Raw genomic sequence first — 13,339 nt, forward strand, 5'->3', positions numbered from 1 at the left:
GTCACAGCTCTTTTTTTCTTTAATCCCCACACCAAATATTTGACTCAGAAAAGGATTAGTGTATAAATTCTAATGCTGATATTCTTTAGAGATCAGCATTAATATCTACCTTTGTAGATCAACACTTTCCAGGAAATTTCTGTATCATCTTGAATGGGAAAAAACAAAAACAACATGCAACTCTTTAGCAAGTATTATTCCAGTTTTATTTGTGTCATACCTAGATTTTGGTATATTAATTTTAGTCTATAATTTTACTTATTTGTTCTTTGTTTTGGCTATGACAGCTCCATTCTAAGACAATGAATACTGCATAAAGGTGATAGGGTATAAAAGGACAGTAGGGCAGACAAAAATAAATGAATTCATGCTTTAAATATTTTTTCACCATATATAATTTTTATAGTAAATTAACAAAGAGCTATTTAAAGAGAGCTCTCAATTAACATTAGTACTCAAGAATATTCTCTCTAGGACAAGGTGTTTAAAACAAAGTTATTTTAGAATGACAAAGAATTAGTTTAATTAGTATGTTATTACATAATATTTTTCAAATATTATTAGGATAAATATTTTATTAAGATTTATCAAAAAATCCAACATTCATTTTTTTGTTTTTAATATATTTTTATTGATTTCAGAGAGAAAGAGAGAGGAAGAGGAAGATAGAAACATCAATGATGAGAGAGAATCATTGATTGGCTGCCTCCTGCACGCCCCACACTGGGAATCAAGCCTGCAACCTGGGCATGTGCCATGACTGGGAATCTAATCTAATAATAGACAAATATGCAAATTGACCGCACCTTCGCTACACCCAAGCCATGCCCACCAGCCAAGCCACGCCCACCAACCAATCATGGTGAGTATGCAAATTACCCCCAACAAAGATGGTGGCTAATTTGCATATCAATACAGCATCCAAAGAAGCCAAGAGCTGCAAAAGGGAGTAAAGCTTCAAAGAAGCAAGCAAGCCGGGGAGGAGGAGAAGGGAGGAGCTAAGTCAGGGCCAGGGGCGAAGGGAAAAGCAGGCAGGCTGGAGGAGAAGGCGGGGCGGGTGACAAGGGCGGAGCGGAGGCGGGGTAGAGTGCAGCAGGAAATCCTATTGCAGGATTTTTCCTGCAATGGGAACGCTAGTTGAACCATAATCTCCTAGTACAAAGGTCGATGCTCAACCACTGAGCCATGCCAGAGGGGCAGCAACATTCAGTTTTTAAAAGGATAATAGATAAAGGTGAAGATTTTGAAAGTTCTGGGGAAATATATCTAAGGGTTCTGAATTTTCACATGTTTCTCTAACACACTGGATTCTATATTTTTTCTCACCTAGAATAATTTTTTTTAAAATAGTGAGTAGAGTTTAACAGAATAATTCAAGGATTTGTAGAACAATATGATAGTTGGAATATAAAGAGATTTAGTGACAGTTTGTTTTAAATTTCAACCATTAATGCCATACTGTGCACACCTATCTTACTTTTGTTTATAAAGGGAATTTATTAAATTATAACTAGCACTATAAACAGCAGGGGTTTAAACTGTTATTTAGGTCAAAAATTTAAAATTGATCTATCCCCCAGGTAGCAAAGAATCTGGTTAAAGAGAGAAAATTCAATTTTGCCTTTAAAAAGTATGTTTTTAAGAAAGTAAACTACCTGGTGGTAGAGTGGGGGGGAGGTGGAAGAGAGTATAAAGGGGATAAATAGTGATAGAAGGAGACTTGACTTGGGGTGGTGAAGACACAATACAGTGTATAGATGATGTGTTGTAAAACTGTGCACCTGTATAATTTTAACCAGTGTCAACTTAATAAATTTAATAAAAAAGAAAGTAAACTACTTTAATAAAGAATTTTAGATTTTATATTTCTATCTGGTCTCCAGGATTTCTCATTTTACATAAACACTAAAATTTGAAAAGTTCTCATTTGTCTGTGGTTATATATATGACTAGGTTTTTCAATTCAATACCTTTTTCATATAAAGTACCTTGCCTTTGTGGTAATCATTAACTAGGATGATTTAAGTGCCTGGGGGTAGTTTTCTCTATGGGAAAATCTGAAGTGAACTGAGAGTAATCAGAGTAGCTGTGCTTATCATAAGACTTCCATTGCATCAGACTTATTTTTACTGTGTGGACTATGATAAATTAAGTGGAATGAAAAAATGAACTAACTGTATATTAACAATGCTGTCAAATTATTTTTGTCTCATTTTGTCTGAGATTTAATTCCATTTTCCTGTTAAGCCATTATTCATTTGAAAATGCCCTCTAGTTTTAATGGTGATGTCTTATTCATTACAATTATTTCTTTGAGTGCATCACATAAAAATTGCACTTGAGTTACTACAGCTTTTCTTGAGATGATGTTAACCCTCTGGTCTAATGATGAAAATAGATTATACAATGTCTTCATACATTTAATGAAGAATAATTCTATAGGATCCTAAAATTGCATGAAAGGACAAACTTCTGTGCTTTAAAAAATTAACAGCACAACACAAGTCCATTTTATTTTTATCTATTTTTCATGATAAGGCGTAGATTCTACTGGTACTTTTGTGTTTTTTTTTTTAGTAGAAGCTTAGCTACATTTAGATAAGCAAACACATTAAAGTTCCCTTTCTTGATCCTTTTTCCTTGACTCTTATTTCTGGATCCAGAAGCTAGGTATCAATAGCTTAGTCTTGCCGAGTAAACACATTCAGAGTTTAAATGCTATGCTTGGCATGTGGAATGGTTCAATCACATTTGTATCTATACTAATAAAAGAGTAATATGCTAATTAGATCAGGAGACCTTCTGGGAGACCTTCTAGATGTCCTCCCGGACAAAGCCATGGTGGCTGGGGCCGAGGCAGAGGCAGTTAGGGGCAATTAGGCCAGGAGGGGATGGCAGTTGGGAGTGATCAGGCCAGCAGTGGGGGGCAGTTGGGGAAAGAAGGCCAGGAGGGTGGGCAGTTAGGAGTGAGAAGGCCGGGAGGGGGAGCAGTTGGGGGCGATCAGGCATGAAGGCAGATGAGCAGTTAGGAGCCAGCAGTCCCTGAATGCGAGAGGGATATCCGACTGCCGGTTTAGACCCAATACCTGTGGGGTCGGGTGTAAACCGGCAGTCAGACATCCCCTGAGGGGTCCCAGATTGGAAAGGGTGCAGGTCAGGCTGAGGGACACCCCCACCTCATGCACGAATTTTGTGCCCCAGGCCACTAGTATATATCCTACCTTATAATAGAGAAACATGCAAATTGACCGCACCTCTGCTACGCCCATTATTGGGCCAGCGGGAGGCTGGGGGGCGGGACTCCGGGTGGCCTATCCGGCCGTTGAGAAGATCAAGATGGTGGCGCCCAGTCCTCTTAGTTCCGGGGGTCGCTGGGAAGATCGCCGCTCCGGGGAGGCGAGGCCGGGCTGCCCAGTCGCTCCCGGTGGTCCCTGGGTAGATCAGCAAAACGGGGACATGGCCGGGCTGGCCCAGCCTCTCCTGGGGGTCCCTGGGGAGATTGGCAACCTGGGGGTGCATGGCCAGGCCCGCCCAGCCTCTCCCGGGGGTCCCTGGGGAGATCGGCAACCTGGGGGGGCGTGGCCGGGCCCATCTAGCCGCTCCCGGGGGTCCCTGGGGAGATCGGCAACCTGGGGGGGCGTGGCCGGGCCCGCCCAGCCTCTCCCGGGGGTCCCTGGGGAGAACGGCAACCTGAGGGGGCGTGGCCAGGCCCATCCAGCCTCTCCCAGGGGTCCCTGGGGAGATCGGCACCCCGGGGAGGTGAGGCGGGACTCGCCCAGCCACTCCCGGGATCCCTGGGAACATTGCAGGCATGTGGTTGCTGAGACCCAGACCAGGCCTCTGGCCACAGATTCATAGCTTTGCAGAGACCTAGGGCAGGGATCTGCCTCATCTGCAGAGAGACAGAGGTTCTGCAGTGCCCCCAAGACGTGGGTGGGCCCAGCCAGGGATCAAGGGGCATGGAAGGACTCCTGGCAGAGGGGCAAGGACGCTCACCCCTGAGGCGGGGGTTGAGGGGTGGTGCCACCTCAATGGAGGGGTGCTGCACTGCAGGGTACTGGACTGACTGACGTGATTCAGAGAAGCTCCCAGTGCTAATGGGCCATGCTCAGGCAGCCTTCACACTTCAGAGGCAGTGACACCTGCTCCTGCCTTGACCCAAAAGCAAGCTCGCTACACCCTGCCCCATAGCAGAGCATGCCTAGGCAGTGAGTGGGAAGCCTTCCATCTGCTTCGGAGAAGGGGGGGCAGTAAAGAATGGGGGGAGAGGAAAGAATGTGGAGCATCCGCAATGAAGAGGTGCTTGAGAAAGAGGCTCGGAAGCCTGACTGGAAGGTTTGTTCTGTTTGCTGGGCCGCTGCCCCTTAGGAAGCGCAAAGAGCATGGCTCTGAGGGCTTCCTGTGTGCTGAGTCAAGTTCCACAGCCAACTGGAATTGGCCTCAGTTTCCTGGTCTGTAAAATGGATTAAGCATGTCCCAGTGCCTTCACTGAGCTTTGATGGCCAATTGAGATACTATATAAAGAAAATGAGGGAAGAAGTGAGAAAGAAAAGGAAGGACAAGCAACACAAAAGAAAGACTGAAAGGAACCTGTAAACCCATTGTCACTTAAATAGGGAATATAGTCAGTAGTGTTGTAATGATGGTATGATGCCAGGTGGGTACTAGAAATATCGGGGAACACTTTGTAAAGTATATGATTGTCTAACCACTATTCTGTAACAATATAAAACCTGAAACCAATACAAAATAATGTTGAATGTAAAGAAATGAAAATTGGAGTGAAATTTTTATAAATTTCAAAGTTTAAATAAAAGCTGTAAAGGAAGGAAGGGGAGAATAAAAAGTGTTTTTCATTTTACCACTTCATTAAAAAGACAGTTGTCTTTATATGGTGCTTTTATACTTTTCTAAGTCATTATCTCATTTTAATTTCTGGGCAACTTAAAGACAAGATAAGTATTCCCTCCACTATTCAAAGAAAGGAAATCTTGGTGTCTGGTCCTAATGATTCAATCGTCAAGCCCTTATTTTAAAGCAGGGTTAGTAAAATTTTTTGTGCAGGGTCATATCTATACTAATAAAAGCCTTGGGGGTGATCAGGCCAGCAGGGGAGTGTATTTGGGGGCAATCAGGCCCACAGAGGAGCAGTTAGGGGGCAATCAGGCCAGCAAGGAAGCAGTTAGGGGGCAATCAGGCAGGCAGGTGAGAGGTTAGGAGCCAGCGGTCCCGGATTGTGAGAGGGATGTCCAACTACAGGTTTAGGCCCGATTCCACAGGGATCGGGCCTAAACCTGCAGTTGGAAATCCCCCGAGGGGTCCCATATTAGAGAGGGTGCAAGCTGGGCTGAGGGACACCCTCACCAGTGCACGAATTTCGTGCACTGGGCCTCTAGTCCTATATAATAAAAAGGTAATATGCAAAATGACCATTACTCCAACACACAAGATGGGCACTGCCATGTGGTCAAAGATGGCTACCCCCATGTGGACACAAGATGGCCAGCAGGGGAAAACAGTTGGGAGGGACCAGGCCTGAAGGGGTGGGCAGTTGGGGGGGACCAGGCCTGCAGGGGAGGGCAGTTGGGGGTGACCAAGCCTTCAGGGGAGGACAGTTTGGGGGGGAACCAGGCCTGTAGAGGAGGGCAGTTGGGGGCAATCAGGCCTACAGTGGAGGGCAGTTGGGGGTGACCAGGCTGAAAGGGGAGGGCAGTTAAGGGCGACCAGGCTGGCAACAGAGGGCAGTCAGGGGTGATCAGGCCAGCAGAGGAGGGCAGTTAGGGGCAATTGGGCTGGCAAGGGAGCAGTTAGGCATCAATCAGGCTGGCAGGGGAGTGGGTAGGGGGTGATCAGGCTGGCAGGCAGAAGTGGTTAGGGGCAATCAGGCAAGCAGGCAAGTGGTTTGGAATCAGCAGTCCTGGATTGTGAGAGGGTTGTCCCAGATTGGAGAGGGTACAGGCTGGGCTGAGGGACACACACCCCCTGCACGAATTCCATGCACGAATTTTGTGCACCAGGCCTCAAGTATATATACTCCTACCTAATAAAAGAGTAATATGCAAATTGACCCTAACTCCACTACACCCACAAGCCATGCCCACAAGCCACACCCACCAGCCAATCAGGAGCAGATATGCAAATAAACCCAACCAAGATGGCTACAGCCACAGAGAGCAAGGTTTCCCAGGCAATGGAGGAAGCCAAGCTTTCCGACTGCCCTTGCTAAGCCTAAGCCTCCACTCAAGCTACAAAGTTTCAATTATAGAAGGTAAACAAATCCAAACAGAAATGGTGTCAGCCACGGAGCTGGAGAGAGCAGGCCAGGGTTGCCCCCAGCGATGGAGGAAGCCAAGCTTTCCACCTGCCCTGGCTGGCCTAGACCTCCACTCCAGGCTACAAAGTTTCAATTATAGAAGGTGAATTAACCCCAACAGAAATGGCTGCTGGCCACGGAGGGAGCAGCAGGCTTGGCTCCGCTCCAGGCTACAAAATTTCAATTGTAGAAGGTAAATAAATTCCAGATACCAGGGCCTCCACTTGGGTCGCCAGGGAGCATGGCTGGCCTGAAAACCACCACAGGCCCCTTGCTCAGGCTGCCCACATGCCCCAAGGGAACCCCCACCCTGATCTGGGACACTTTTCAGGGCAAACCAGCTGGCCCCCACCCCTGCACCAGGCCTTTATCCTATCTAATAAAAGATTAATATGCAGATTGACTATCACTCCAGCACACAATATGGATGCCCCCATGTGGTCAAAGATCCTGCCCCCATGTGGACACAAGATGGCCACCAGAAGATGGCCAGCAGGGTAGGGCAGTTGGGAGGGACCAGGCCTGCAAGGGAGGGCAATTGAGAGGGACCAGGCCTGCAAGGGAGGGCAGTTGAAGGCGATCAACCCTGCAGGGGAGGGCAGTTAGGCGTGACCAGGCCGGCAGAGGAGGGAAGTTGGGGGCAAACAGGCTGGCAGGGGAGCAGTTAAGCATCAATCAGGCTGGCATGGGAGTGGGTAGGGGGTGATCAGGCTGGCAGGCAGAAGCGGTTAGGGGCAATCAGGAAGGCAATCAGTTGGGAGCCAGCAGTCCTGGATTCTGAGAGGGATGTCCAACTGCCCGTTTAGGCCCGATCCCTCCAAGATTGGACCTAAACGGGAAGTTGGACATCCCTCGAGGGGTCCCAGATTGGAGAGGGTACAGGCTGGGCTGAGGGACAACCCCCCTCCGTGTACAAATTTCATGCACTGGGCCTCTAGTATATATATATATATATATATATATCCCCTCAGGAGTTTGACCGACTGGGAGTTCAATTGCTCGCTTTAACATGCACTGACCACCAGGGTTTGGCACAGAACAAAGGAAGGCCCTGGTTGGCAGCCAGGTGCTGGGGAAGGGAGGCCAGCTGAGGGAGGGAGGCCCCGGATGGCAGCCAGCAGCTGCTAGGAACGCTACCCATGCACAAATTGCATGCACTGAGCTTCTAATTTTGAAATAAAGCTATTTCTCTCTCCCTTTCTCTCTCTCCTCTCTCTCTCTCTCTCCTCTCCCTTTTTCTCCTATATAATCTTCAATAATTCTTTCTCTCTATGGACACTTAAAGCCAATTCCTATCTGATTTGCCTCCCAATTTCATTGGATAATTTGTTGCTTGGTTTTATAAGCTTTACAAATACATCTATGATTTACATGCAATTATATTTGATCCGTAATTCTCTGTACTCAATGGACACACTACTTTTTCTCATAGTTGACTAAAGGAGAGTTTTCAGTACACGATTATGCTGTTTCATCTTTGCTTGTGCAGAATTCAGATAAGGTGATGGACTAGAAGTACACAGTCTATTTAATATTGTATAATGTCTTTGCTGACACAAGGGAAGTTTATATGTTTAATAACAAAATTTCCCAAATAGTCTATGTAAAACTAATTTTTAAAATGCAGTATTGATAAGAGAAAGGCTGAATACGTGAAAATTATTTCTACTTAAGAACATGGTAGTAAAATTTAGAGGAAAACTGAGTTCAGAAAAACAGTTCTGGAACTCTGTTAAAAACTGGGTCTTATTATTGTACTTTCTTAGGTTAATGTTCATTTGAAGGTAAATTCTCCTCAGAAGAGAATCATGAAAAGGCCACGCACATTTTCATTTCTGTTTGTAAACATTTCTCAAACTCCAGAAGACTGTATGAAAACTGCTTAGGATGAATTTTGCAGGCTGTTTTTAATTTTGTTCTAGGAAATAATGGGAGCAGTCCACATTAGAAAAGCAAAAGGTAACATTTATAGAATGCAATTTACCTAATGAAGTATAAATATTTCAGTAAAGGTTTAAAACAGCTTTATTGAGGAATAACTGACATATAATAGACTGCATGTATAAAGAGATATGCACAATTTTTAAGATATTATATAGCTGGAAACAATTCCTTTAAGGTTTCTCATATTTGTGTCTTGTATTCTCACTTTTTAAATAGTATTTTTCAAAGAGTACACATTTGTTTTTATCAAGTTCAATTTATCAATTTTTCTTTTATGGATTGCCCTTTTGGTGCTGTACCTAGAAACTTTTGGCTATATACAAAGGTCACAAGGATTTTACTACTGCGTTTTCTTCTTTCTCATAGTTATAATCTTTACATTTTTTGTTCATTATAAATTTTGAGTTAATTTTTGTAAGATGTGAGATATATATTGAAGTTTATATTTTGTATATGGACACTCAATTTTTCTAGCACTATTGTTGAAAAGGCTGTCATTTCTCTACTTAATTGTCTTTGTAACTTTTTTGAAAATCAGTTGTCTATATATGTGTGAGTATATTTTAAACTCTTCATTCTGTTCCATTGAGTTACTTTAATCTACATTGTCTCAATTACTCTAGGTTTATAAGAAGTCTTGAAATCAGATAGTGTTAGTTTTACAGCTCTCTTCTTTTCCAAGTTGTTTCGGTATTGTAGGCCCTTTGCATTTTCATGAATATTTTAGGATAAGTGTCAATTTCTACCCCAAACCCACCATGATTTAGATTAAGATTGTATTAAATCTATAGATAAACTTAAGAGAATTGACATCTGAAAAACACTGAGTCTTCTGAGTCATGAACATGATATATCTCTCCATTTATTTAGTCTTAAGCTTCTCTCGGCTCTATTTTGTAGTGTTTAGCCCTTGCAATATTTTATCAGCTATATACCGAAGCATCCTAATATATATAAACCCAGGGTCCCTAACATCCAAAACGACCAGAGGCTCCACCACGCCAGGCTCAGGAGCTGAGGGAGCGGGAGGTGATCCATCAGTGGCAGCGGTGACTGGCGAGAGGCTGGAAGGCAGACCTCTTGGTCCCTCCTCCCGGCCCTCAGACTCTGATCAATGGGTGGTGGAGGCGGGGCAGAACTGGGGACCGGCTCCCTTCCTAATCCTCCAGGTTCAGTCTCCAGAGGACAGGCCAGGCACCAGAGGACCGGCGCTGCCGGCCTCCTGGAACTCGGCCTCGGGCACTGCAGCTGCTTCCCCTCCCTAGCAGCGATGGGCAACCTTTGGAGCTTGGTGTGTCAAACTTCGCCAAAAAGCTGAGCATAACTCGGGTAGTGAGTGTGTCACTTGGAGGAAAAAAACATTTCGCAAATGTTCCATCCTCAGGAGCAGCAAATGTTTCATCCTCGGCATGGCCGCCTCAGCGGGCGTGTCATCAGACATGGCTCCGTGTGTCGGTGCTGACACGCGTGTCACAGGTTCGCCATCCCTGCTGGACGCTCCGCAGGAGGACAGGATACCGTCTGCAGCGCTGGGGCGACCAGCGGTCACGGGTCCCTCCACGCTTCCTCCAGGTCACTGGAGCCGCCCCCTCCAGGGGACGGTGATCGCTGCACACGGGAGGAATGTAGTAAAAACATAAAAACCCATGACCCAGCGACCAGAGGGACAGACGAACGCCAGGCTGCCATGTCCACTTACACAGCGCTCGGCGCCTGGAAGTGAGCAGACAGAAGGAGAAAGGAGCTTTAAGGCCTGTCCGCATCCCATGGCGGGTTTGCCTTTAGAACCAGGTGGGGTCTTGCTCCGCGTTCCCCGCACAGTGAGCACAGTGAGCGGTGTCCTCCTGTCACTCTGTCCGCCACCGTCGGGGACTGGGAGGCACAGAGTTAGAGGCTTCGTGCGGCGCCCGGTTCCCACTGCACCCTGGGCGTGGGGGCGTGGAGTCTCCGGAGAATGGGGCCTGCGACTGGTGTCCTGGCAAAGCGGGGCGCGGGGGCCGCGGGCCGGGCTGTGGTCCGGGGCTGGCCTGAGCGGAGCCCTGCGGCGTGGGGGGCTGAAGCAGTGTGTCTGCCGTGGGGAGCCGCTTCGGGACAACCTGTAGGAGGTTAAGGGGCCACGGCCTTGGAAAGCCGCCCCCTTCCCCCTCCTCACATCACACGTCATTCCTACTGTGACGAGTGTCTGTGGCTTAAGACACCTCTTTCCCTCTTGGTTCCGGAGTCCTGCAGGTCCGGCCAGGCGGCGGGAACGGTGGGAGGGCGGCGGTTCACAGCAGCGTCCGCATCTCCCAGGTCGGAGCCAGACCCGGCTCCTCCCTCGGGGCTGCCCGTGTGGGATTGGAAACGTGGACTGAGACGAACGCCTGGGAAATGGGAAGTCCACTCTCTGCGGGGTGAAGAGGAGCGTGGAAGAACCAATGCCGGCGAGGCCGCGGAAACCTCCCTGCTGCAGAGCCAGAGCTGCCACGGCCCCAGGCTGAGAAGGGTCCGGAACGGAACCTGAGAGTGATGAAGCGGTGCCAGAGCGCGAGGAACAGGTTCCACACAGGCACCCGCACCAGCCCGGCTGCCGGCGGCTGAAATCGATGAAGAACCAGACAGTAAAGCAAAACGGAGCCCAGTGAAGAGAAGGCACCGGAGGCTGTGTCCAAACCGGGTCTGCGGCAGGTGACAGGGGTGACTAGGGTCACTCCACGGAAATCTAAGAACATCCTCTTCCTCATCACAAAACCAGAGGTCTGCATGAGGCCTGCTGCAGACACCTACGTAGTTTTGGGGAAGCCAAGACTGAGGATTTATCTCAGCAAGCACAGCTAGCAGCTGCTGAGAAATTCAAAGTGCAAGGTGACGCTGTCTCAAACGTTCAAGAAAACACACAAGAGGAGAGGGAAGAGGCAGAGGCTGATGAAACAGGTGTGGACGTTAAGGACATAGAATTGGTCACGTCACAAGCAAATGTGTCAAGAGCAAAGCTGTCCGAGCCCTGAAGAACAACAGTAATGATACTGTAAATGCTATTATGGAATTAACAATGTAACCATCTAAAAAGGAGGACACTTTTTTGTGTGTTTCAAAAGAGTTACTGCAGCTTGGTTTGAAATTGGTACTGTTTCTATCATTAATAAAGTGATGGCTTCTTGTGGGATGAAGCAAAGAAAAACCAAGTGGGGTGACGTCAGAATTACCCAAGCGTGCCCCCACCCCCTCACCTGCCCAGACGCCTAGGGTCCCCTTACAGCTGGGCTGAGCTCTGCTCAGCACTCCCCTGCCAATGCCCGGTGACAGCACGCAGCTCCACACCACGCCTGAGCAGGACCTGCCCCAGGCTCCGGGCAAACGGACCCACCTCTCGGCCGACCAGCCTGGGATCCGGGTGGCGCGGGCTCTGGGCAGAGACACCCCTACAGCGGTGCCTCACGATGGCATCATGCCCTCCGGTCCCTCCTCAGTGGCAGCGCAGCACTGGCTCTCCACACGTGGCTCTCCCCGCAGCCCCCAGCGCGGTTTGGAGGGTCAGCTCCAAGGCAACGGCTGGCTCCATGGGGAGGGGTGCTCACTCCAGGAGCTCCCCCACTTGCTCGGCAATGGCTCCATCCAACAGCAGCACACCCCGCCCCGCGCTAGGTGATGGTTTGGTCCAGCACGGGTGCACCTGGATGGCAGCTTGGATGGTGGTGGAGGCTACGGCCAGGAGGTGGAGGGTTTGGGTTGACCCCGCCACCAATCCGTTGCAGAGGAGCCCAGTGCCGCCCAGTGGCCTGGACACCAGGCCTGAACGCCTCTCTGGTTTGGCCCAAAAATCTGAAGTTCGCATTAGTTGCCAACCTAAGAAATTGGAGCGTTCACGTAAAATCAGGATTCCCCACTTCTCTTTCCAAGGTGGCCGATTGGGCTACCAACCAAGGGTGGTCGGTGTCACTTCAACCCTAAGAGGAGCCCCCAGCTTGGGGGGGTGGTGAGGAGGAAGCTATTGGTGCAGACAGTTCAGTTGTGTAAACTCCCGCTGACCATGGCACAGCCCACAGTGTGGCCGCTCAGCTGTGACAGGCACAGCCATGAAACAGTGCGGCTGTTAAACGAGGCCCCTTTCCAGCTTTCAGGGGGCTCCACCTGCTCCAACCCAGTGCACCCCACTGTGTCCCAGTGAGACAGCTTCAGTGTTTCAGCTCCAGCAGACAGAACACGTCCCAGCAGAAAGGGAAAGTGTAGCCCTGGCCAGTGTTGCTCAGTGGATAGAGCCTCCACCTGAGGACTGAAGGGCCCAGAGTTCAATTCACCATCAGGGCACATGCCTGGGTTGTGGGCTTGATCCTCAGTGTGGGGTGTGTAGGAGGCAGCCAATCAATGATTCTCTCTCATCATTGATGCTTCTATCTCCCTCGCTCTCTGAAATCAATCTGTACTAATAAAAGAGTAATATGCTAATTAGACCAAACACTTCCAGACGACCTTCTGGACGTCCTTTCAGACAAAGCCATGGTGGTGGGGCAGAGGCAGAGGCAGTTAAGGGTGATCAGGCTGGCAGGGCAGAGCAGTTAGGGAGATCAGGCTGGCAGGCAGGCAGGTGAATGGTTAGGAGCCAGCAGTCCCAGATTGTGAGAGGGATGTCCGACTGCCAGTTTAGGCCCGATCCGGCAGTCGAACATCCCCCAAGGGGTCCCCGATTGGAGAGGGTGCAGGCTGGGCTGAGGGAACCCCCCCATGCATGAATTTCATGCACTGAGCTACTAGTGTAATACATTTGTGATTCCTATAAATGGTATTTGTCTTTTGAAACTATAATCTCCAATTGCTTATTATTATAAGAAAATGAAATTAATATTTTCATATAATAACAAGCAATTAATATTTTCATATAGAATTGCATCATGTAAACTTGTGAAGAGTTTAATGGCTTAATCTTATATATATATAATTTTATACTAATAGTTTCATCTATCACTATGCTTGACATTTATGGGCCATGAGCACTTAGCAGTTGCTTTGTCTAAGGTCACCTATAAAGAATTTAACAAATCTCTAACAATTAACATTTAGATTCCTAACAGAGAATGCAATGGTGTAATAAAAATTATGGCTGGG

At 47.9% G+C, this 13,339-nt stretch overlaps 1 pseudogene; it reads left to right on the plus strand.

The window, feature by feature from the left end:
• Positions 1-11,395, plus strand: part of LOC103294938 (nascent polypeptide-associated complex subunit alpha-like) — a 51,926-nt pseudogene extending 40,531 nt beyond the window's left edge.
• Positions 11,396-13,339: the final 1,944 nt, after the last annotated feature.

Source organism: Eptesicus fuscus, chromosome 2, assembly GCF_027574615.1.
Source record: "Eptesicus fuscus isolate TK198812 chromosome 2, DD_ASM_mEF_20220401, whole genome shotgun sequence".
In the NCBI taxonomy this organism is placed as follows: domain Eukaryota; kingdom Metazoa; phylum Chordata; class Mammalia; order Chiroptera; family Vespertilionidae; genus Eptesicus; species Eptesicus fuscus.